At 32.7% G+C, this 13,583-nt stretch overlaps 1 protein-coding gene across 1 annotated transcript in view; it reads left to right on the plus strand.

Moving 5' to 3' along the window:
* Positions 1 to 13,583, plus strand: part of LOC145945469 (ankyrin repeat domain-containing protein 16) — a 100,444-nt gene that overhangs the window by 18,254 nt on the left and 68,607 nt on the right. The window lies entirely within an intron of this gene.

Here is a 13,583-nt window from a genome sequence, read left to right on the forward strand (position 1 = left end):
ATCGATTATACATTTCAATAGTCCATTGATTACAGAATCATTTGATACCAAACAGACACCAGCGTACAAATTTTTTTACCTGATATACATAAAATAAGGTTGCGTCGCATAGGGTCAGCGGTAAAAAGTTTCGATTTCCAATATTTTAAGACGAGCCAAAAATTCATCGATTATACATTTTATTAGTACATTGATTACAGAATCTTTTGGTACCAAGCAGACACCAGCGTACAAATTTTTTAATATGATATACATAAAATAATGATTCGTCGCATAGGGTCAGCGGTAAAAAGTATCGATTTCCAATATTTTGAGACGAGCCAAAAATTCATCGATTATACATTTTATTAGTACATTGATTATAGAATCTTTTCGTACCAAGCAGACACCAGCGTACAAATTTTTTAATACGGTAAACATAAAATAAGGATGCGTCGCACAGGGTCCGCGTCAAAAAAGTATCAATTTCTAATATTTTAAGAAGAGCCAAAAATTCATCGATTATACATTTCAATAGTACATTGATTACAGAATCTTTTGGTACCAAGCAGACAACAGCGTACAAACTTTTTCATTTGCTATACATGAATTAAGGATGCGTCGCATAGGGTCAGCGGTAAAAAGTATCGATTTCCAATATTTTGAGACGAGCCAAAAATTCATCGATTATACATTTTATTAGTACATTGATTACAGAATCTTTTCGTAACATGCAGACACCAGCGTACAAATTTTTTATTACGGTAAACATAAAATAAGGATGCGTCGCACAGGGTCCGCGTCAAAAAAGTATCGATTTCTAATATTTTAAGACGAGCCAAAAATTCATCGATTATACATTTCAATAGTACATTGATTACAGAATCTTTTGGTACCAAGCAGACAACAGCGTACAAACTTTTTCATTTGCTATACATGAATTAAGGATGCGTCGCATAGGGTCAGCGGTAAAAAGTATCGATTTCCAATATTTTGAGACGAGCCAAAAATTCATCGATTATACATTTTATTAGTACATTGATTACAGAATCTTTTCGTAACATGCAGACACCAGCGTACAAATTTTTTATTACGGTAAACATAAAATAAGGATGCGTCGCACAGGGTCCGCGTCAAAAAAGTATCGATTTCTAATATTTTAAGACGAGCCAAAAATTCATCGATTATACATTTTAATAGTACACAGATTACGGAATCTTTTGGTACCAAGCAGACACCAGCGTACAAATTTTTTAACTTGATATACATAAAATAAGGTTGCGTCGCATAGGGTCAGCGGTAAAAAGTATCGATTTCCAATATTTAAAGTTGAGCCAAAAATTCATCGATTATACATTTTAATAGTACATTGATTACAGAATCATTTGGTACCAAACAGACACCAGCGTACAAATTTTTTAACTTGATATACATATAATAACGTTGCGTCGCATAGGGTCAGCAGTAAAAAGTATCGATTTCCAATATTTTGAGACGAGCCAAAAATTCATCGATTATACATTTTATTAGTACATTGATTATAGAATCTTTTCGTACCATGCAGACACCAGCGTACAAATTTTTTAATACGATAAACATAAAATAAGGATGCGTCGCACAGGGTCCGCGTCAAAAAATTATCAATTTCTAATATTTTAAGAAGAGACAAAAATTCATCGATTATACATTTCAATAGTCCATTGATTACAGAATTATTTGGTACCAAGCAGACACCAGCGTACAAATTTTTTAATATGATATACATAAAATAATGATTCGTCGCATAGGGTCAGCGGTAAAAAGTATCGATTTCCAATATTTTTATACGAGCCAAAAATTCATCGATTATACATTTCAATAGTACATTGATTACAGAATCTTTTGGTACCAAGCAGACAACAGCGTACAAACTTTTTCATTTGCTATACATAAATTAAGGATGCGTCGCATAGGGTCAGCGGTAAAAATTATCGATTTCCAATATTTTGAGACGAGCCAAAAATTCATCGATTATACATTTTATTAGTACATTGATTATAGAATCTTTTCGTACCAAGCAGACACCAGCGTACAAATTTTTTAATACGGTAAACATAAAATAAGGATGCGTCGCACAGGGTCCGCGTCAAAAAAGTATGAATTTCTAATATTTTAAGAAGAGCCAAAAATTCATCGATTATACATTTCAATAGTACATTGATTACAGAATCTTTTGGTACCAAGCAGACAACAGCGTACAAACTTTTTCATTTGCTATACATGAATTAAGGATGCGTCGCATAGGGTCAGCGGTAAAAAGTATCGATTTCCAATATTTTGAGACGAGCCAAAAATTCATCGATTATACATTTTATTAGTACATTGATTACAGAATCTTTTCGTAACATGCAGACACCAGCGTACAAATTTTTTATTACGGTAAACATAAAATAAGGATGCGTCGCACAGGGTCCGCGTCAAAAAAGTATCGATTTCTAATATTTTAAGACGAGCCAAAAATTCATCGATTATACATTTTAATAGTACACAGATTACGGAATCTTTTGGTACCAAGCAGACACCAGCGTACAAATTTTTTAATATGATATACATAAAATAAGGATGCGTCGCATAGGGTCAGCAGCATAAAGTATCAATTTCTAATATTTTAAGAAGAGCCAAAAATTCATCGATTATACATTTTATTAGTACCTTGATTACAGAATCTTTTCGTACCATGCAGACACCAGCGTACAAATTTTTTCATTTGCTATACATAAATTAAGGATGCGTCGCATAGTGTCAGCGGTAAAAAGTATCGATTTCCAATATTTTGAGACGAGCCAAAAATTCATCGATTATACATTTTATTAGTACATTGATTACAGAATCTTTTCGTAACATGCAGACACCAGCGTACAAATTTTTTATTACGGTAAACATAAAATAAGGATGCGTCGCACAGGGTCCGCGTCAAAAAAGTATCGATTTCTAATATTTTAAGACGAGCCAAAAATTCATCGATTATACATTTTAATAGTACACAGATTACGGAATCTTTTGGTACCAAGCAGACACCAGCGTACAAATTTTTTAATATGATATACATAAAATAAGGATGCGTCGCATAGGGTCAGCGGTAAAAAGTATCGATTTCCAATATTTTGAGACGAGCCAAAAATTCATCGATTATACATTTTATTAGTACCTTGATTACAGAATCTTTTCGTACCATGCAGACACCAGCGTACAAATTTTTTCATTTGCTATACATAAATTAAGGATGCGTCGCATAGGGTCAGCAGCATAAATGTATCAATTTCTAATATTTTAAGACGAGCCAAAAATTCATCGATTATACATTTTATTAGTACCTTGATTACAGAATCTTTTCGTACCATGCAGACACCAGCGTACAAATTTTTTAATATGGTAAACATAAAATAAGGATGCGTCACACAGGGTCCGCGTCAAAAAAGTATCAATTTCTAATATTTTAAGAAGAGCCAAAAATTCATCGATTATACATTTCAATAGTCCATTGATTACAGAATCATTTGATACCAAACAGACACCAGCGTACAAATTTTTTAATACGATAAACAGAAAATAAGGATGCGTCGCACAGGGTCCGCGACAAAAAAGTATCGATTTCTAATATTTTAAGACGAGCCAAAAATTCATCGATTATACATTTTAATAGTACATTGATTACAGAATTATTTGGTACCAAGCAGACACCAGCGTACAAATTTTTTAACTTGATATACATAAAATAAGGTTGCGTCGCATAGGGTCAGTGGTAAAAAGTATCGATTTCCAATATTTTAAGACGAGCCAAAAATTCATCGATTATACATTTTATTAGTACATTGATTACAGAATCATTTGATACCAAACAGACACCAGCGTACAAATTTTTTAATACGATAAACAGAAAATAAGGATGCGTCGCACAGGGTCCGCGACAAAAAAGTATCGATTTCTAATATTTTAAGACGAGCCAAAAATTCATCGATTATACATTTTAATAGTACATTGATTACAGAATTATTTGGTACCAAGCAGACACCAGCGTACAAATTTTTTAATACGGTAAACATAAAATAAGGATGCGTCGCATAGGGTCAGCGGTAAAAAGTATCGATTTCCAATATTTTGAAAAGAGCCAAAAATTCATCGATTATACATTTTATTAGTACCTTGATTACAGAATCTTTTCGTACCATGCAGACACCAGCGTACAAATTTTTTCATTTGCTATACATAAATTAAGGATTCGTCGGATAGGGTCAGCAGCATAAATATATCAATTTCTAATATTTTAAGACGAGCCAAAAATTCATCGATTATACATTTCAATAGTCCATTGATTACAGAATTATTTGGTACCAAGCAGACACCAGCGTACAAATTTTTTAATACGGTAAACATAAAATAAGGATGCGTCGCACAGGGTCCGCGTCAAAAAAGTATCGATTTCTAATATTTTAAGACGAGCCAAAAATTCATCGATTATACATTTTAATAGTACATTGATTACAGAATCATTTGATACCAAACAGACACCAGCGTACAAATTTTTTAACTTGATATACATAAAATAAGGTTGCGTCGCATAGGGTCAGTGGTAAAAAGTATCGATTTCCAATATTTTAAGACGAGCCAAAAATTCATCGATTATACATTTTATTAGTACATTGATTACAGAATCATTTGATACCAAACAGACACCAGCGTACAAATTTTTTAATACGATAAACAGAAAATAAGGATGCGTCGCACAGGGTCCGCGACAAAAAAGTATCGATTTCTAATATTTTAAGACGAGCCAAAAATTCATCGATTATACATTTTAATAGTACATTGATTACAGAATTATTTGGTACCAAGCAGACACCAGCGTACAAATTTTTTAACTTGATATACATAAAATAAGGTTGCGTCGCATAGGGTCAGTGTTAAAAAGTATCGATTTCCAATATTTTAAGACGAGCCAAAAATTCATCGATTATACATTTTATTAGTACATTGATTACAGAATCATTTGACACCAAACAGACACCAGCGTACAAATTTTTTAATACGATAAACAGAAAATAAGGATGCGTCGCACAGGGTCCGCGACAAAGAAGTATCGATTTCTAATATTTTAAGACGAGCCAAAAATTCATCGATTATACATTTTAATAGTACATTGATTACAGAATTATTTGGTACCAAGCAGACACCAGCGTACAAATTTTTTAACTTGATATACATAAAATAAGGTTGCGTCGCATAGGGTCAGTGGTAAAAAGTATCGATTTCCAATATTTTAAGACGAGCCAAAAATTCATCGATTATACATTTTATTAGTACATTGATTACAGAATCATTTGATACCAAACAGACACCAGCGTACAAATTTTTTAATACGATAAACAGAAAATAAGGATGCGTCGCACAGGGTCCGCGACAAAAAAGTATCGATTTCTAATATTTTAAGACGAGCCAAAAATTCATCGATTATACATTTTAATAGTACATTGATTACAGAATTATTTGGTACCAAGCAGACACCAGCGTACAAATTTTTTAACTTGATATACATAAAATAAGGTTGCGTCGCATAGGGTCAGTGTTAAAAAGTATCGATTTCCAATATTTTAAGACGAGCCAAAAATTCATCGATTATACATTTTATTAGTACATTGATTACAGAATCATTTGACACCAAACAGACACCAGCGTACAAATTTTTTAATACGATAAACAGAAAATAAGGATGCGTCGCACAGGGTCCGCGACAAAAAAGTATCGATTTCTAATATTTTAAGACGAGCCAAAAATTCATCGATTATACATTTTAATAGTACATTGATTACAGAATTATTTGGTACCAAGCAGACACCAGCGTACAAATTTTTTAATACGGTAAACATAAAATAAGGATGCGTCGCATAGGGTCAGCGGTAAAAAGTATCGATTTCCAATATTTTGAGACGAGCCAAAAATTCATCGATTATACATTTTATTAGTACCTTGATTACAGAATCTTTTCGTACCATGCAGACACCAGCGTACAAATTTTTTCATTTGCTATACATAAATTAAGGATGCGTCGCATAGTGTCAGCGGTAAAAAGTATCGATTTCCAATACTTTGAGACGAGCCAAAAATTCATCGATTATACATTTTATTAGTACATTGATTACAGAATCTTTTCGTACCATGCAGACACCAGCGTACAAATTTTTTCATTTGCTATACATAAATTAAGGATGCGTCGCACAGGTTCCGCGTCAAAAAAGTATCAATTTCTAATATTTTAAGAAGAGCCAAAAATTCATCGATTATACATTTCAATAGTCCATTGATTACAGAATCTTTTCGTACCATGCAGACACCAGCGTACAGATTTTTTAATACGGTAAACATAAAATAAGGATGCGTCGCACAGGGTCCGCGTCAAAAAAGTATCGATTTCTAATATTTTAAGACGAGCCAAAAATTCATCGATTATACATTTTAATAGTACATTGATTACAGAATCATTTGATACCAAACAGACACCAGCGTACAAATTTTTTAACTTGATATACATAAAATAAGGTTGCGTCGCATAGGGTCAGTGGTAAAAAGTATCGATTTCCAATATTTTGAGACGAGCCAAAAATTCATCGATTATACATTTTATTAGTACCTTGATTACAGAATCTTTTCGTACCATGCAGACACCAGCGTACAAATTTTTTCATTTGCTATACATAAATTAAGGATGCGTCGCATAGTGTCAGCGGTAAAAAGTATCGATTTCCAATACTTTGAGACGAGCCAAAAATTCATCGATTATACATTTTATTAGTACATTGATTACAGAATCTTTTCGTAACATCCAGACACCAGCGTACAAATTTTTTATTACGGTAAACATAAAATAAGGATGCGTCGCACAGGGTCCGCGTCAAAAAAGTATCGATTTCTAATATTTTAAGACGAGCCAAAAATTCATCGATTATACATTTTAATAGTACACAGATTACGGAATCTTTTGGTACCAAGCAGACACCAGCGTACAAATTTTTTAATATGATATACATAAAATAAGGATGCGTCGCATAGGGTCAGCGGTAAAAAGTATCGATTTCCAATATTTTGAGACGAGCCAAAAATTCATCGATTATACATTTTATTAGTACCTTGATTACAGAATCTTTTCGTACCATGCAGACACCAGCGTACAAATTTTTTCATTTGCTATACATAAATTAAGGATGCGTCGCACAGGGTCCGCGTCAAAAAAGTATCAATTTCTAATATTTTAAGAAGAGCCAAAAATTCATCGATTATACATTTCAATAGTCCATTGATTACAGAATCTTTTCGTACCATGCAGACACCAGCGTACAGATTTTTTAATACGGTAAACATAAAATAAGGATGCGTCGCACAGGGTCCGCGTCAAAAAAGTATCGATTTCTAATATTTTAAGACGAGCCAAAAATTCATCGATTATACATTTTAATAGTACATTGATTACAGAATCATTTGATACCAAACAGACACCAGCGTACAAATTTTTTAACTTGATATACATAAAATAAGGTTGCGTCGCATAGGGTCAGTGGTAAAAAGTATCGATTTCCAATATTTTAAGACGAGCCAAAAATTCATCGATTATACATTTTATTAGTACATTGATTACAGAATCATTTGATACCAAACAGACACCAGCGTACAAATTTTTTAATACGATAAACAGAAAATAAGGATGCGTCGCACAGGGTCCGCGACAAAAAAGTATCGATTTCTAATATTTTAAGACGAGCCAAAAATTCATCGATTATACATTTTAATAGTACATTGATTACAGAATTATTTGGTACCAAGCAGACACCAGCGTACAAATTTTTTAACTTGATATACATAAAATAAGGTTGCGTCGCATAGGGTCAGTGGTAAAAAGTATCGATTTCCAATATTTTAAGACGAGCCAAAAATTCATCGATTATACATTTTATTAGTACATTGATTACAGAATCATTTGATACCAAACAGACACCAGCGTACAAATTTTTTAATACGATAAACAGAAAATAAGGATGCGTCGCACAGGGTCCGCGACAAAAAAGTATCGATTTCTAATATTTTAAGACGAGCCAAAAATTCATCGATTATACATTTTATTAGTACCTTGATTACAGAATCTTTTCGTACCATGCAGACACCAGCGTACAAATTTTTTCATTTGCTATACATAAATTAAGGATGCGTCGCATAGGGTCAGCAGCATAAATATATCAATTTCTAATATTTTAAGAAGAGCCAAAAATTCATCGATTATACATTTCAATAGTCCATTGATTACAGAATCTTTTGGTACCAAGCAGACACCAGCGTACAAATTTTTTAATATGATATACATAAAATAATGATTCGTCGCATAGGGTCAGCGGTAAAAAGTATCGATTTCCAATATTTTGAGACGAGCCAAAAATTCATCGATTATACATTTTATTAGTACATTGATTATAGAATCTTTTCGTACCAAGCAGACACCAGCGTACAAATTTTTTAATACGGTAAACATAAAATAAGGATGCGTCGCACAGGTTCCGCGTCAAAAAAGTATCAATTTCTAATATTTTAAGAAGAGCCAAAAATTCATCGATTATACATTTCAATAGTACATTGATTACAGAATCTTTTGGTACCAAGCAGACAACAGCGTACAAACTTTTTCATTTGCTATACATGAATTAAGGATGCGTCGCATAGGGTCAGCGGTAAAAAGTATCGATTTCCAATATTTTGAGACGAGCCAAAAATTCATCGATTATACATTTTATTAGTACATTGATTACAGAATCTTTTCGTAACATGCAGACACCAGCGTACAAATTTTTTATTACGGTAAACATAAAATAAGGATGCGTCGCACAGGGTCCGCGTCAAAAAAGTATCGATTTCTAATATTTTAAGACGAGCCAAAAATTCATCGATTATACATTTTAATAGTACACAGATTACGGAATCTTTTGGTACCAAGCAGACACCAGCGTACAAATTTTTTAACTTGATATACATAAAATAAGGTTGCGTCGCATAGGGTCAGCGGTAAAAAGTATCGATTTCCAATATTTAAAGTTGAGCCAAAAATTCATCGATTATACATTTTAATAGTACATTGATTACAGAATCATTTGGTACCAAACAGACACCAGCGTACAAATTTTTTAACTTGATATACATATAATAACGTTGCGTCGCATAGGGTCAGCAGTAAAAAGTATCGATTTCCAATATTTTGAGACGAGCCAAAAATTCATCGATTATACATTTTATTAGTACATTGATTATAGAATCTTTTCGTACCATGCAGACACCAGCGTACAAATTTTTTAATACGATAAACATAAAATAAGGATGCGTCGCACAGGGTCCGCGTCAAAAAATTATCAATTTCTAATATTTTAAGAAGAGACAAAAATTCATCGATTATACATTTCAATAGTCCATTGATTACAGAATTATTTGGTACCAAGCAGACACCAGCGTACAAATTTTTTAATATGATATACATAAAATAATGATTCGTCGCATAGGGTCAGCGGTAAAAAGTATCGATTTCCAATATTTTAATACGAGCCAAAAATTCATCGATTATACATTTCAATAGTACATTGATTACAGAATCTTTTGGTACCAAGCAGACAACAGCGTACAAACTTTTTCATTTGCTATACATAAATTAAGGATGCGTCGCATAGGGTCAGCGGTAAAAATTATCGATTTCCAATATTTTGAGACGAGCCAAAAATTCATCGATTATACATTTTATTAGTACATTGATTATAGAATCTTTTCGTACCAAGCAGACACCAGCGTACAAATTTTTTAATACGGTAAACATAAAATAAGGATGCGTCGCACAGGGTCCGCGTCAAAAAAGTATGAATTTCTAATATTTTAAGAAGAGCCAAAAATTCATCGATTATACATTTCAATAGTACATTGATTACAGAATCTTTTGGTACCAAGCAGACAACAGCGTACAAACTTTTTCATTTGCTATACATGAATTAAGGATGCGTCGCATAGTGTCAGCGGTAAAAAGTATCGATTTCCAATATTTTGAGACGAGCCAAAAATTCATCGATTATACATTTTATTAGTACATTGATTACAGAATCTTTTCGTAACATGCAGACACCAGCGTACAAATTTTTTATTACGGTAAACATAAAATAAGGATGCGTCGCACAGGGTCCGCGTCAAAAAAGTATCGATTTCTAATATTTTAAGACGAGCCAAAAATTCATCGATTATACATTTTAATAGTACACAGATTACGGAATCTTTTGGTACCAAGCAGACACCAGCGTACAAATTTTTTAACTTGATATACATAAAATAAGGTTGCGTCGCATAGGGTCAGCGGTAAAAAGTATCGATTTCCAATATTTAAAGTTGAGCCAAAAATTCATCGATTATACATTTTAATAGTACATTGATTACAGAATCATTTGGTACCAAACAGACACCAGCGTACAAATTTTTTAACTTGATATACATATAATAACGTTGCGTCGCATAGGGTCAGCAGTAAAAAGTATCGATTTCCAATATTTTGAGACGAGCCAAAAATTCATCGATTATACATTTTATTAGTACATTGATTATAGAATCTTTTCGTACCATGCAGACACCAGCGTACAAATTTTTTAATACGATAAACATAAAATAAGGATGCGTCGCACAGGGTCCGCGTCAAAAAATTATCAATTTCTAATATTTTAAGAAGAGACAAAAATTCATCGATTATACATTTCAATAGTCCATTGATTACAGAATTATTTGGTACCAAGCAGACACCAGCGTACAAATTTTTTAATATGATATACATAAAATAATGATTCGTCGCATAGGGTCAGCGGTAAAAAGTATCGATTTCCAATATTTTAATACGAGCCAAAAATTCATCGATTATACATTTCAATAGTACATTGATTACAGAATCTTTTGGTACCAAGCAGACAACAGCGTACAAACTTTTTCATTTGCTATACATAAATTAAGGATGCGTCGCATAGGGTCAGCGGTAAAAATTATCGATTTCCAATATTTTGAGACGAGCCAAAAATTCATCGATTATACATTTTATTAGTACATTGATTATAGAATCTTTTCGTACCAAGCAGACACCAGCGTACAAATTTTTTAATACGGTAAACATAAAATAAGGATGCGTCGCACAGGGTCCGCGTCAAAAAAGTATGAATTTCTAATATTTTAAGAAGAGCCAAAAATTCATCGATTATACATTTCAATAGTACATTGATTACAGAATCTTTTGGTACCAAGCAGACAACAGCGTACAAACTTTTTCATTTGCTATACATGAATTAAGGATGCGTCGCATAGTGTCAGCGGTAAAAAGTATCGATTTCCAATATTTTGAGACGAGCCAAAAATTCATCGATTATACATTTTATTAGTACATTGATTACAGAATCTTTTCGTAACATGCAGACACCAGCGTACAAATTTTTTATTACGGTAAACATAAAATAAGGATGCGTCGCACAGGGTCCGCGTCAAAAAAGTATCGATTTCTAATATTTTAAGACGAGCCAAAAATTCATCGATTATACATTTTAATAGTACACAGATTACGGAATCTTTTGGTACCAAGCAGACACCAGCGTACAAATTTTTTAATATGATATACATAAAATAAGGATGCGTCGCATAGGGTCAGCGGTAAAAAGTATCGATTTCCAATATTTTGAGACGAGCCAAAAATTCATCGATTATACATTTTATTAGTACCTTGATTACAGAATCTTTTCGTACCATGCAGACACCAGCGTACAAATTTTTTCATTTGCTATACATAAATTAAGGATGCGTCGCATAGGGTCAGCAGCATAAATGTATCAATTTCTAATATTTTAAGACGAGCCAAAAATTCATCGATTATACATTTTATTAGTACCTTGATTACAGAATCTTTTCGTACCATGCAGACACCAGCGTACAAATTTTTTAATATGGTAAACATAAAATAAGGATGCGTCACACAGGGTCCGCGTCAAAAAAGTATCAATTTCTAATATTTTAAGAAGAGCCAAAAATTCATCGATTATACATTTCAATAGTCCATTGATTACAGAATCATTTGATACCAAACAGACACCAGCGTACAAATTTTTTAATACGATAAACAGAAAATAAGGATGCGTCGCACAGGGTCCGCGACAAAAAAGTATCGATTTCTAATATTTTAAGACGAGCCAAAAATTCATCGATTATACATTTTAATAGTACATTGATTACAGAATTATTTGGTACCAAGCAGACACCAGCGTACAAATTTTTTAACTTGATATACATAAAATAAGGTTGCGTCGCATAGGGTCAGTGGTAAAAAGTATCGATTTCCAATATTTTAAGACGAGCCAAAAATTCATCGATTATACATTTTATTAGTACATTGATTACAGAATGTTTTGATACCAAACAGACACCAGCGTACAAATTTTTTAATACGATAAACAGAAAATAAGGATGCGTCGCACAGGGTCCGCGACAAAAAAGTATCGATTTCTAATATTTTAAGACGAGCCAAAAATTCATCGATTATACATTTTAATAGTACATTGATTACAGAATTATTTGGTACCAAGCAGACACCAGCGTACAAATTTTTTAATACGGTAAACATAAAATAAGGATGCGTCGCATAGGGTCAGCGGTAAAAAGTATCGATTTCCAATATTTTGAGACGAGCCAAAAATTCATCGATTATACATTTTATTAGTACCTTGATTACAGAATCTTTTCGTACCATGCAGACACCAGCGTACAAATTTTTTCATTTGCTATACATAAATTAAGGATTCGTCGGATAGGGTCAGCAGCATAAATATATCAATTTCTAATATTTTAAGACGAGCCAAAAATTCATCGATTATACATTTTATTAGTACCTTGATTACAGAATCTTTTCGTACCATGCAGACACCAGCGTACAAATTTTTTAATATGGTAAACATAAAATAAGGATGCGTCACACAGGGTCCGCGTCAAAAAAGTATCAATTTCTAATATTTTAAGAAGAGCCAAAAATTCATCGATTATACATTTCAATAGTCCATTGATTACAGAATCTTTTCGTACCATGCAGACACCAGCGTACAGATTTTTTAATACGGTAAACATAAAATAAGGATGCGTCGCACAGGGTCCGCGTCAAAAAAGTATCGATTTCTAATATTTTAAGACGAGCCAAAAATTCATCGATTATACATTTTAATAGTACATTGATTACAGAATCATTTGATACCAAACAGACACCAGCGTACAAATTTTTTAACTTGATATACATAAAATAAGGTTGCGTCGCATAGGGTCAGTGGTAAAAAGTATCGATTTCCAATATTTTAAGACGAGCCAAAAATTCATCGATTATACATTTTATTAGTACATTGATTACAGAATCATTTGATACCAAACAGACACCAGCGTACAAATTTTTTAATACGATAAACAGAAAATAAGGATGCGTCGCACAGGGTCCGCGACAAAAAAGTATCGATTTCTAATATTTTAAGACGAGCCAAAAATTCATCGATTATACA

The sequence above is a fragment of the Prenolepis imparis genome, unplaced genomic scaffold, assembly GCF_030444845.1.
Source record: "Prenolepis imparis isolate NDT839.2.m4 unplaced genomic scaffold, iyPreImpa1.0 SCAF_1, whole genome shotgun sequence".
NCBI classification, from domain to species: Eukaryota; Metazoa; Arthropoda; class Insecta; order Hymenoptera; family Formicidae; genus Prenolepis; species Prenolepis imparis.